Source organism: Triticum aestivum, chromosome 2A (genome assembly GCF_018294505.1).
Source record: "Triticum aestivum cultivar Chinese Spring chromosome 2A, IWGSC CS RefSeq v2.1, whole genome shotgun sequence".
Lineage (NCBI taxonomy): Eukaryota > Viridiplantae > Streptophyta > Magnoliopsida > Poales > Poaceae > Triticum > Triticum aestivum.
Genome location: NC_057797.1, coordinates 25977749 through 25990432, shown reverse-complemented (window position 1 = coordinate 25990432; position 12684 = coordinate 25977749).

The window sequence follows — 12684 nt, the reverse complement described above, 5'->3', positions numbered from 1 at the left end:
GTCGGACTGAAAATAACCCATCTCATTACAATTGAAGCACATGACCTTTGTGATGTCAAACTTGCGGTGCTTCTTATAGTTCCCTGTGTCCTTGCTCTCGCCGCACCCGGCTTGTCCATGGTCACCGCGGCCACCGCCGCGACCTCGACCACCTCCGCGGCCACGACCGACGTTACTGCTGCCAGCTCCGGGTGACCCTGTTTTGCCCTTCATAAGCTGCTCAAGGGCCCGCGTCATCAGCATCAGTTGGTCCTCCTTCCCACCAGAGTGACGGCGCCGCCCACGTTGGCTCTCTTCAAATGCGGCGAGGCGACCGACTACCTCCGACACGGTCATGGTAGTAAGGTCACCCCACAGCTCAATGGTGTTCACGATATCCCCAAACCGGCTCGGCACGGCGTTGAAGAGGAGCTCAATGATTGACTCATCCGACACCGTCTCGCCCAGCGACCGGATTTCTCCGACGAGCGTCATGAGCTTCTGCGTGAACACGCTTACTGACTCGCTGTCCGCCATCTCCATACGATCGAGCTGGCGCTTGAGCTGCTTCACTCGCGCCTTCTGGACGCGATCTTCGACGGCGGCATGCGTCGGATGGCCTCCCAGGCGTCGTTAGTAGTCTCGCAGTTGGCCACCGCCATCATCACCGCGTCTAGGACGGACTGGGAGTGTGCGGCGAACGCCTCATCATCCTTTCCCTGATCAAACTCCGCAGTGCCCTCCAACGCCGACCAAACACCGAACGGCCGGAGCAGCACTCTCATCTTCATGGCCCAGAGACTGTAGTTGGAGTTGTTGAGCATTGGATATTGGATAGGGACGCCGCCGGTCCTCGTCGGCGCACGCTGCACGACCACGGCACCCTCATCTCCGGGCCTCTTTGCTGGCGGCGTGTACTTTCCGCCGCCATTGCCGCCGCTGATCTGATCCTTCTTCGGCGACGTATCTCCCATTGCCGATCACCGCTGCCGCAACTCCTCCTCACTCTGCCGCCGTGCACCGCCTCCCGTGAACCAACGCTCTGATACCAAATGTTGGATCAAATCCTGGATCAACACACGCGTGGTGGACACACACATACACACATGAACCTTGCCAAGTTCAGACGAATAGAGAGAAGAGGAGACTCTACAACGGAGCAGTTTTGGGACGCCTCAAATTGCGCCTTTTATGTTTCCTTCCTTTTATTCTCAAGCGTAACAAACTCACAGCAAAGAAAATGACTAAGTCTGGATAAAAAGGACTAGCCTGACACTAACCTGTTTAAACTGAACCTGACCGTGTACACTGCACGTTTTAGGATTATTCAGAAAACTAGTAACTGAAAATGGAACAAGTGCAACTAGATTAACATGACATCCGATGCGTACACCCTCGCAGTCTTCTGTAACTACCATGTATCCTGATGACTCCGAATCTTACACAAATAGTGCACACAAGGTTTCTCTTGCATGACAGTGAATGAAAGTACTTAAAATTAATCTCGTAACCAAGCATCCCGTACTAAATACCTACATGCAGATATCTGATATGGTGAAGCACTCCTCACTCAGTTTTATAAGGAGGTAACACACTAACAGTGACCACCTGCACTTATTCTTCACCAATCCGAAGTACTGTAATATGACTATGCAGCTCACGGACATGCTAATATACTCAATATTTATTTATATCTTTATAAACATAAGGATTCCCCTAAGGCCTTGTGCTTTTCCTCTTTCGCAAGTCCACAAAAAAAACTATTTTAAGAGACAACCGCTTCATGGTGTTGATATTTTTGGCGGTGAACTCATTTATGTGATTCATTTGCATCCCCTCTCACGTACTACTTGTGGCACTGAAAAACGGGAGGGTAGTATTACCACATGATGAGCTTTTCGAGATACTAAGCCGAAATGGAATCAAGAGGTGGATTGGACCTCACAAACCAAAGCGCACTTTCAGTGCACGGCGGCAGCGGTGCACGGTATCTTGGCTGTTGTCATCTACTCCCTCTGTTCTTAAATACTTGTCTTTCTAGGCATTTCAACAAGTGACTACATATGGAGCAAAATGAATGAATCTACATTCTAAAATATGTCTACATAAATCCGTATGTAGTAGTCATTTGAAATGTCTAGAAAGAAAAATATTTAGGAACGGAGGAAGTACATGGAGATGGAAAATACATGTGCCAGCCTCTAATGTGATGTGAATTGCAATTCTTATACAAGAAGTAATATTTGCCTTATGCGAGCGTATGAGTCTGGTCCAAGACGATTGGCGCATACACGAACAGCCCACACTTCTTGCTCTATCCAATGCCCATCCGTCGCCCTACTCCCACGCCCTCACAATTCGCATGCTTTCTTTTGTCTCCTCTCTCTGTAGCAGCCGGTATAACGGTGCCGCACCGGAACTCAACTTGGGTGACGAGATCGACACCCAGCGAGGAGGCCGACGCTTACCGGGAGATCAGGCCCGGTTGTGTGACGTCGTCGTTGATGGCTACAACCTCGCCGGGTTCCCTTGTGTGTGCCTCCGTTGTTAATCAGTCAATGGTTCAACTATTGGATATTGATGTGAGATTTTCTTTACAAAGGTAATTACTGATGATTTATTAGAGGAAAAATGTCATAATTCTTTTTTCTTTAATGAAGTCTCATGCATTTGATTTCTCTTTATTACAGCTATTTTTTATTGGGTCGGCTGTTAGTTGTAAGTTATATGATGAATTGGGCCATCTATATAACTGTCAAAAATTATTGATCCTTGGAGTTAGGTACCGGCTCTGGAGTAGAGTATTTGCTGCATATTAAGACTAGCCACAGTGGGAGTAACTTCAGCAGTAACATTGAGTCCAACTCATCAAATTTCTTTATGTGGCAATGAGTTAATGAGGAGAGAGATAGTTTTATTAAGTTAGCTAGTTAACGTAACATCACATGTCCCAATGCAATATGAGTCTATAACCTAATAAATGAAACTTTGCATGACACCACACTTATGTTACTACCCAATATGAATATAGCAACATAGTCTAGATATGTGTATGTTATTAATGTATGTTACTCTCCACTGTGGCTAGTCTAATCCTTGGGCATAACATGCCACACTTAGTGGTTGTTTGGATAAATAAGATTAACGCCTAGTTTTAACAAAACGTGTTTTAGTTGGATTTTTTCAGAAAACTAGTTTTACTAATAATTCAGTTAGGAACAGGTGTACACAAAACCTTGTTTGGATGATAAAACATGTTTAAACACGAGGGCTGCACCGTCGCCGCCGCATAAGAGATGAATGCCTCCAGTTGGATGCCAACCATCTCATCGTACTTCCTGGATGGGGTCCATCATTGTCGCAGCCGAAGAGAGAGTAGCGCCACAACTGGCTGGTTTGGACGACATCATCGCCGGCGATGGTTCCTTGGGCAGCAGTGAAGGTGGGGGCCGACCAAGATGCAACGTTGTGGTCTCGAGGAAACCAGCTTGCTCGAGCACGAGATCATGTTAACAGCCAAATTACTACTAGTCCTTCCTGCCATACCCATCCATCATCAAAAGCAATCAGAATGCTCGCAAGTGAATTGTTGCATGTGCGACGGTAATGAGAATGACCAATCATTCAAGAACAAGAACGAGCATGCATGGAATCAGCTGCTGCCCCACAAAATCTCAATCGCTTTGATTTCGCAGTTCAAGAGGATGGTGGGGCAACCTCTTTACATCTGTGGCCCGGTAGGACAGGCAACTAACTCTTCAAATGAAGAACCCATTGCGGAAAGAAAACAGGCTCTCCCATTCCCACGTCAAAAGCAATTGACTAATAAGGGGAACCAACCAGTCAAATTTGATTGATTGTGTCACTCCCTGTGAAGCTTAACAGACAAAGAAAACGATAGAGACTTCCGGCTATAGGGTGACGACCTTAATGACTCTCGAATCTTTTGCTTCTCGGGTGGTGGCGAACAATGCTGCATGTGTAGCGGGAGATGCCCGCTCGTCGTTTAGGCCCGCTTCCTGCCTGAAAGAAGGCTAGCCGGACTAAGATCAAATTTGTAAGAGACCGCCGCCGGCGAGGAAGACGTGAGAAGAGTGCCCGCTCGGGAAGGACCAATGGTCGACTATGATGGCGTGTTGGTGATGACCGCCGGCGAAGCGGGATGAGGGCTCGCCGGGGCAGGACCGATGGCCAATGGCGATGACGATGGCGACGGCCGTGAGCGACGCGAGATGAGTTGTCGTTGGAATAGGACCAGTGGTCGCCTCTGACAGCGGCGGCCGGCGGTAACATCGACGGCGAGGGTCGCGGGCGGTGCAGTGTGCGTTGATGAATTGTTGCAGGGTAAGGACTTGATGGCGCCGGCCGCCGGCGGCAACGTCGACGGCGAGGGTCGCGGGCGATGCGGTATGCATTGATGAATTGTTGCAGGGAAAGGACTTGATGGCGACGGCAACATGCATGCCAGCTGTGTTGTATGCTGGTCGCGCGCGGCGGATGATGAACTGGTTTATAGAAAAAAGTCTAATTGTCATTTTTTCATAAACTCAGTTTTTCAGTTTTAGTAAAACTAAGATTTACTTATCCATGGATCTGTTATGTTAACCAAACATAGTTTTAGTTTGTTGTAACCGAAAACGTGTGTACGCCAAACTGGTTTGATAAAATCCCAGTATCCAAACAACCCCTTAATGTTTGTCCCCAAACGTGTCTGCTTTGAATTCTTACAGCCGCTTTACGTGAGTACACTAATAAAAAATATGTCATGATAATTGCACTTTTTTCTAGATCCCGCTACTTGTCGAAAAACAACCCCAAGGCCCTGCGTCGGTCGCTACAGGTGACACGCAGCTTAGGCGACCTCCTCCCTGCCTCCTCTCCACTCAACACCGCCAAGACAAATCCCCGCGTGGTGGCTGTTCGCCACGGGAATCTCGTGCCGCTGTTTTGTCAATTTGCATGGATCACTCACCTCATGCTCTGGGCATTCATGATTCCAGTAAACAGCTCAACTTGAGGTCATCATCTACAAATCACTCGCCATGCCACAACTCCTTTTCCCCTGTTCCCAACGCAAATTCCTATCCTACGGCTGCCATTTCAGAGTCAAGACACCCAACCATTCTGATGCAATGCATGTTTGAAGCAGCGCTTTGGGTACTGCCCGAGAAAACCAGTTCCTGGGCGAATATCGCGTTTCCAGTACCCCACGAGAAAGCAACTTCCCAAGAAAAAAAAATTCGAATTTTTGAATTTGAATTAATTTTGACGAATTTTGTTCAGATTCAAAAAAATAAAAAATAAATGCGTCCGAAATTTTCTCTCGCGGAAACCATGGTAACCGAGTTTCTCAGTGACCCTTGAGAAAAAAGTGCCTCTCAGTAGCCAAAACCTTGGTCTGAAGCAGTCCTACGTCATGGCAAAGTACATTTCTCTGCCATAATAAAGGAAAGCTGGGCACCATCATGTCGTTGCCTAGTACATTTCTCTGCCATAACCAAATACATCAGTTGTGCCTAACCTGGCAAAGGATGTATTTTACTACTATGCTCTAATGTAGGTGCAATCCTTTCAGTTGGTATCCTCGCATCTGAAGTCCCAATATATAGAGCTCACTTGGTTTCTTTAGCAGTCCCTTCTCCAGTGATTTCTCGTGAAGGCATTTAAATCCAATCGCCCTTCACCAACCAACCCTGCCCCAACATAACTATATCGATCGGGGAAAAGAGTCAACTTATTTTCACATGCTTACACGATCAATCTTAATGAAAACTCTCAAGCTGGTCAAAGTTTGATTAAATAATTTTGTTAGGATTAATTAAAGATGTTTGAATTTGCCTAATGCCATCATATTTCCTAACTCTTAGCAAATGAAGAGTATATTTCGTTTTACCCCCTGTTTTGACGTTTTTTACACTAACTAGTAGAGTGGCCCGCTCAATGCATGGGCTAGAATTTTATAAACTTAAATAATGTGAATATATTAATTGATTTGTCTAAAGTAAAATTGGAACCTTGTATTGTACTTGTTTATGATCAGTGGCATTATGCAAATTTAGCCCTATTCATCGCTCCATAGTTTTTTCCTAGGTATCTTTGTTTATATATATATATGTGTGTGTGTGTGTGTGTGTGTGTGTGTGTGTGTGTGTGTGTGTGTGTGTGTGTTATCCATTTACCTGTTGATTATGCATGGTGTACCGAGGGAATCTTCTCTAGTACCTCTTTTGCCAAATTCAAAAATCCATAATAAACATGGCCAAATCAAGCTCAGAGTTCACATATTATTGTGCTTGTGAATACCTAGATTTAATTCGTATTTGAAGGAAGTTCTAAAAATATGTGTCAAAGGATTGTAAAATTCATGTATTTTTTCAATATAATTGACATTAGAGGAATTTTCATCCATTTAATCTACCCTATGTTCCTTTGAACCAAAGGGATGAATAATGTCACTTTTCATATGAACGTGGGAAATACACCTTCACATGCATGACACATGCTACTGCAAACTGAAAATAATTCAACAACTGAACTTTGCTAGTAGCTTTCCATGTCTATATTAGACACAACCTACAACATCACAAGCTCCGCAGGAAGGAATTATATGCCTACTGTGTTGGAAATATGCCCTAGAGGCAATAATTAAATGGTTATTATTATATTTCCTTGTTCATGATAATTGTCTATTGTTCATGCTATAATTGTATTAACCGGAAACCGTAATATGTGTGTGAATACATAGACCACAACATGTCCCTAGTAAGCCTCTAGTTGACTAGCTCGTTGATTAATAGATGCTTATGGTTTCCTAACCATGGACATTGGATGTCGTTGATAACGAGATCACATCATTCGGAGAATGATGTGATGGATGACAAGACCCAATCCTAAACATAGCACAAGATTGTGTAGTTCATTTGCTAGAGCTTTTCTAACGTCAAGTATCATTTCCTTAGACCATGAGATTGCGCAACTCTCGGATACCGTAGGAGTGCTTTGGGTGTATCAAACGTCACAACGTAACTAGGTAGCTATAAAGGTGCACTACAGGTATCTCCAAAAGTGTCTGTTGGCTTGGCACGAATCGAGACTGGGATTTGTCACTCCGTATGACAGAGAGGTAACTCTGGGCCCACTCGGTAATGCATCATCATAATGAGCTCAATGTGACTAAAGAGTTAGTCACGGGATCATGCATTACAAAACGAGTAAAGAGACTTGCCGGTAACGAGATTGAAGAAGGTATGGGGATACCGACGATCGAATCTTGGGCAAGTAACATATTGATAAACAAAGGGAATTATATACGGGAATGATTGAATCCCCGACATCGTGGTTCATCTGATGAGATCATCGTGGAACATGTGGGAGCCAATATGGGTATCCAGATCCGACTATTAGTTATTGGCTAGAGAGGTGTCTCGGTCATGTCTGCATGGTTCCCGAACCCGTAGGGTCTACACACTTAAGGTTCGGTGACGCTAGAGTTGTAACGGGAATAGTATGTGGTTACCGAAGGTAGTTTGGAGTCCCGGAGGTCACGGGGAGTTCCAGAATGGTCCGGAGGTGAAGATCGGTATATTGGACGAAGGGTATTGGCGTCCGGAAGTGTTTCACGGGTACCAGGCTATGGCCAACATGACCGAAAGTTGTTTCGGGAGCCCCGACAAGTGTTGCAGGGCCTCATGGGCCAAGGGGAGGGGGGCAAACCAGCCCACTAAGGGGTTGTGCGCCCCCGCATCCTTTTCCACGTTTCTTGGGGAGGTGGGGCGCCTCCACCTGACTTGCGAGACAAGCCTCCACCTGGCTTGGCTTGGGGGTCAAGTCTCCTTAGGGTTTTCTTAGGGAGATCCAATCTGCCCTGGCCGCCACCCCCTAGGGTAAACCCTAGGGCGCCTCCCCCTCTCCCCTTCCCCTATATATAGTGAGGGGGTGGGAGGGAAGTCGTGACCATTCCCCTGGCACAGCCCTTCCCCTCTCCAACTCCTCCTCCTCTTCCGTAGTGTTTGGCGAAGCCCTGCCGGAGAACCACGAGCTCCTCCATCACCACACCGTCGTGCTGTTGGAGTTCTCCCTCAACTTCTCCTCTCCCCTTGCTAGATCAAGAAGGAGGAGACATCCCCAGGCTGTAGTGTGTTGAACGCGGAGGCGCCGTCCATCGGTGCTAGATTGGATCTTCCGCAATTTGAATTGCCGCGAGTATGACTCCATCAACCGCGTTCTTGTAACGCTTCCGCTTAGCGATCTTCAAGGGTATGAAGATGCTCTCTCTCTCTCTCTCCTTCTCTCTCTTTGCTAGCATCTCCTAGATTGATCTTGGTGACACGTAGGAAAATTTTGAATTATTACTAGGTTCACGGATAGTGGTATCAGAGCTAGGTATATGCGTAGATTCTATGCACGAGTAGAACACAAAGTAGTTGTGGGCGATGGTTTGTTCAATTTGCTTACCGTTACTAGTCTTATCTTGATTCGGCGACATTGTGGGAGGAAGCGGCCTGGACCGGCCTTACACGTATGCTTACGTGAGACTGGTTCCACCGACTGACATGCACATGATGCATAAGGTGGCTAGCGGGTGTCTGTCTCTCCCACTTTAGTCGGATCAGATTCAATGAAAAGGGTCCTTATAAAGGGTAAATAGCAATTTGGCATATCACCGTTGTGGTTTTTGCGTAGGTAAGAAGCGTTCTTGCTAGAAACTCATAGCAGCCACGTAAAACATGCAACAACAATTAGAGGACGTCTAACTTGTTTTTGCAGGGTATGCTATGTGATGTGATATGACCAAAAGGATGTGATGAATTATATATATGTGATGTATAAGATTGATCATGTTCTTGTAATAGGATTCATGACTTGCATGTCGATGAGTATGACAACCGGCAGGAGCCATGGTAGTTATCTTAATTTATTGTATGACCTGCGTGTCAAGGAAAAACGTCATGTAATTACTTCACTTTACTGCTAACCGTTAGCCATAGTAGTAGAAGTAATAGTTGGTGAGACAACTTCATGAAGACACGATGATGGAGATCATGGTGTCATGCCGGTGACGAAGGTGATCATGTCGCGCCTCAAATGGAGATCAAAAGGCGCAAGATGATACTGGCCATATCATGTCACTTTATGATTTGCATCTGATGTTTATCATGTTTACATCTTATTTGCTTAGAACAACGATAGTATAAATAAGATGATCCCTCACAAAATTTCAAGGAAGTGTTTCCCCTAACTGTGCATCGTTGCAAAGGATCATTGTTTCGAAGCACCACGTGATGATCGGGTGTGATAGATTCTAACGTTCACATACAACGGGTGTAAGCCAGATTTACACATGCGAAACACTTGGGTTGACTTGACGAGCCTAGCATGTACAGGCATAGCCTCAGAACACAAGAGACTGCAAGGTCGAACATGATTCGTATAGTAGATGCGATCAACATGGAGATGTTCACCGTTGATGACTAGTCCGTCTCATGTGATGATCGGACACAGCTTATTCGGTTCGGATCATGTATCACTTAGATCACTAAAGGGATGTCTATCTGAGTGGGAGTACATTAAATAATTTGATTAGATGAACTTAATTATCATGAACATAGTCTAAATTGTCTTTGCAAATTATGTTGTAGATCAATAGCTCGCACTTTAGCTCCCTGTTTTAATACGTTCCTAGAGAAAGAATAAGTTGAAAGATATTATAAGAAATTGTACGGACGAGGGCCGTAGTCTGAGGATTGTCCTCACTGCTACACGGACGGCTTCTATCTTTGATGCACCGCTCGGTGTGCCAACCCCTTTGGCGTCATCTCACTACAAGAAATATGTCAACTTGTGACCCTCACTATTGGCCGCTGAAAGGTCATAGTTTTTCATTTGTGACCTTTTTGTGACCAAAAACAGAAGGTCAAAAGCTAGCGGTCGTAAACTGAATTAATGACCTTCTTTGTGATATGTAAAAAGTCATTGGTTCCACGACCACATTTTTGGTCACTAGCAACCTCCTCAGGCCATGTAGGCATCTAGCGTGGCAAGCTGATGTGGCACAAGAATCAGCCCGATCCGTTTCGGCGTTTTACATGGGCCGAGCCCATTAATTCATCCCATTTGTTGTTTTTTTTCTTTCAATTTGGGTAAGCTACACGGGCTAGGCCCTATAATTCGGCCTTTTTATTTTTGGGTTGTGCCTGTTTTTGCTTTTTTCATATGGGTCCCAAATGTCAGGTTATGATAAGTGGGTGCCAAATTTCCGATTCTGGTTTCTGGGTCCTAGCTGTCATGGTCATGTTCCTCAGATTTCAATATGCCAATAATTAAACAACCAATATTTAAATCAAAATAGACAGAAAACATGTGTAATACTTCAAATAACAAGAAGCAACTATTTGTTACATCAACACACATACAACATTTCATTCAAAAACAGAGAGAAGATACATGAAATTCTGGAGTTCACAATGCCCAGATAACCCAGCTATTATTACATAACTTGCTATACAAAAATGTCTTGGAGCTTCTTTGAACATCTTCTTTCGTCTTGAATTTAGGAACAATATCTGCCAACAAGAAAACAGAACAGCAAGGATATAGTGAATAACAACAGCAGCAAGTGATGGGGTGCTATTTAGTAAAATTAAGTCCGGAAAGAAACATGCATGAAAATTAAGAAGAGCTAAAGCAAGTCTGCATGAAAATCAAGAAGTGCTATTCAGTATGAGTGCCCAGAAGTTTCCATGCACGTCATGCCAAGTCAGCCAACACGTAGCATGCATGTGGGCCATAAAACATGATCACAGTTCAGCACCTAAAACAGCCTAACACAACAGATCAAGTCATGAAGTGATAATAATAGTGTGTAATGAGAAACTGACCGCTCTTTTTAATTACTATGGGCAACAAAACATCTAGTTTCAGATACCCGATCGGATTCATTCACATACTTATTATGCTGACAGGATTGTAGAGATTAATAACAACAAAACTAAAACTGGAACTTGATCCATTTGTGATGCACGACATAAGCTAACAAAAAAACACATTCCAAAACTATCTGTATAAAACATTTATGGATGGATGCATTCAAGAAATAGAAAAGTTCAAATAGTTTATAAATGCACAAATAACTTGAGGAAAAGTAGCCAACTTATGTATGAATCCTGTTCACTAGAGCATTTCATGAAAAAAATATGATGGCCATGGAACAGAGGAAGGTACTTCTACAGCAGCACAAAAGAGGGAGCTAGAGGTAGGAGGTGGGCTCACCGGAGAGGAGGCTGTACTTGATGCTGCAGATAACCGCGGCCGCTCTACGCGGTAGAGGAGGTTGTAGCCGAGTTGGACCATGTGCGGAGCGTCGTCGTCGTGGTGGATGCCCTGGTTGTCATCATTGTCCAGTAAGGATGTCTGCTGCTCCAAAACCAACAAACATGTTAGAGCTGGTGTTGTTGAGCTAAGTATATAAACGAATTAAAAAGAGAGCCCATTAGTTTGAGAGGACAATCTTTTTTTAACTGATTGGGACATAATCATGCAACTATATTTTGATTGCAGTAGTAGGCACTACTCTCTATACAGGACAGTGATGGCATTTTAGCACTCTTTTGCGTAGGATAGTGATGAACAGCCTCAAAAGGCGTAAAACATTCAGCAAAAAAACATGGTTAAAGATGCAACTGGTTTGGGTACTCAAACTCAGGCAATTAGTAAGAATCTGACAGGTTCAGCGAGATTCAAAGTCAATTCAAGCAGGGTTTCCCATAGCTAGAGAGAATTATCGCAATTGTGGGATCAATTTTGGTATATATATACTTAGGTTATGAACCAAATATAGATCAAGCAAGCAGTAATTGGCAATGGACGAGCATGTTACAGAATTGAGCATTGTAAACGGTAAGGAAAACCTGCGACAAGCAACCACAGCATGTTTATCTCCATAGCTCAACTGAACTTCAGAAAAAGTAAGACAAACAAAGTACAGTTCGTTGAGGGGATAGGATTCAGGGTAAAAACGACTCACCCAAGAGACCAGAGTCTCTTTGTCCTCGTCAAGCTCGTCGGACAGGACCGCTCTCTTGCCAGTGATGATCTCCAGAAGCACGAGGCCGAAGGAAAACATGGCTGTCATCTCCTTGCCGTATCTTGGCCAGCTCAGGGGAAACATGGCATTCAAGCATCAGTCAACACTTGTGGAAGAACGTATCAATACAGTGAAATAAAAGATGTGGTGGGGGCATATAATGGAGTTAGGGACGCCGACTTCCGCATAGATGTCCAGTACATGCTTGAACATGTTTCCCGTGAGCTCGGAAACATTCTTCTACAGTCTAAATCTTGCCACTATATCATCTGGAAGAAAAAACAATTTCATTAGACACATGATACATTCATACATCTGGTACTCTTACCCAATAAAACAAAGAACAGTGATCACCGCATGTGCTTAAACTAAATTGGAACCATGACGCTCCGATAGTGCCACCTAAAATTGGCAAGGATTCATTGGAGGTCAAAGTTCGTGCTTTATACCACTGGAAACGATTCATATATCGTCTGGGAATAGATCGCACCTAGAATTCATGGACAATCATATATTGTTTGGTAATACATCACACCTAAAATTCATGATCAGTAATCAATTACTGCTCGGTCCTTTATCACAACTGTTGCAACAACACGAAATAGGATGTGACAGCAACTCCA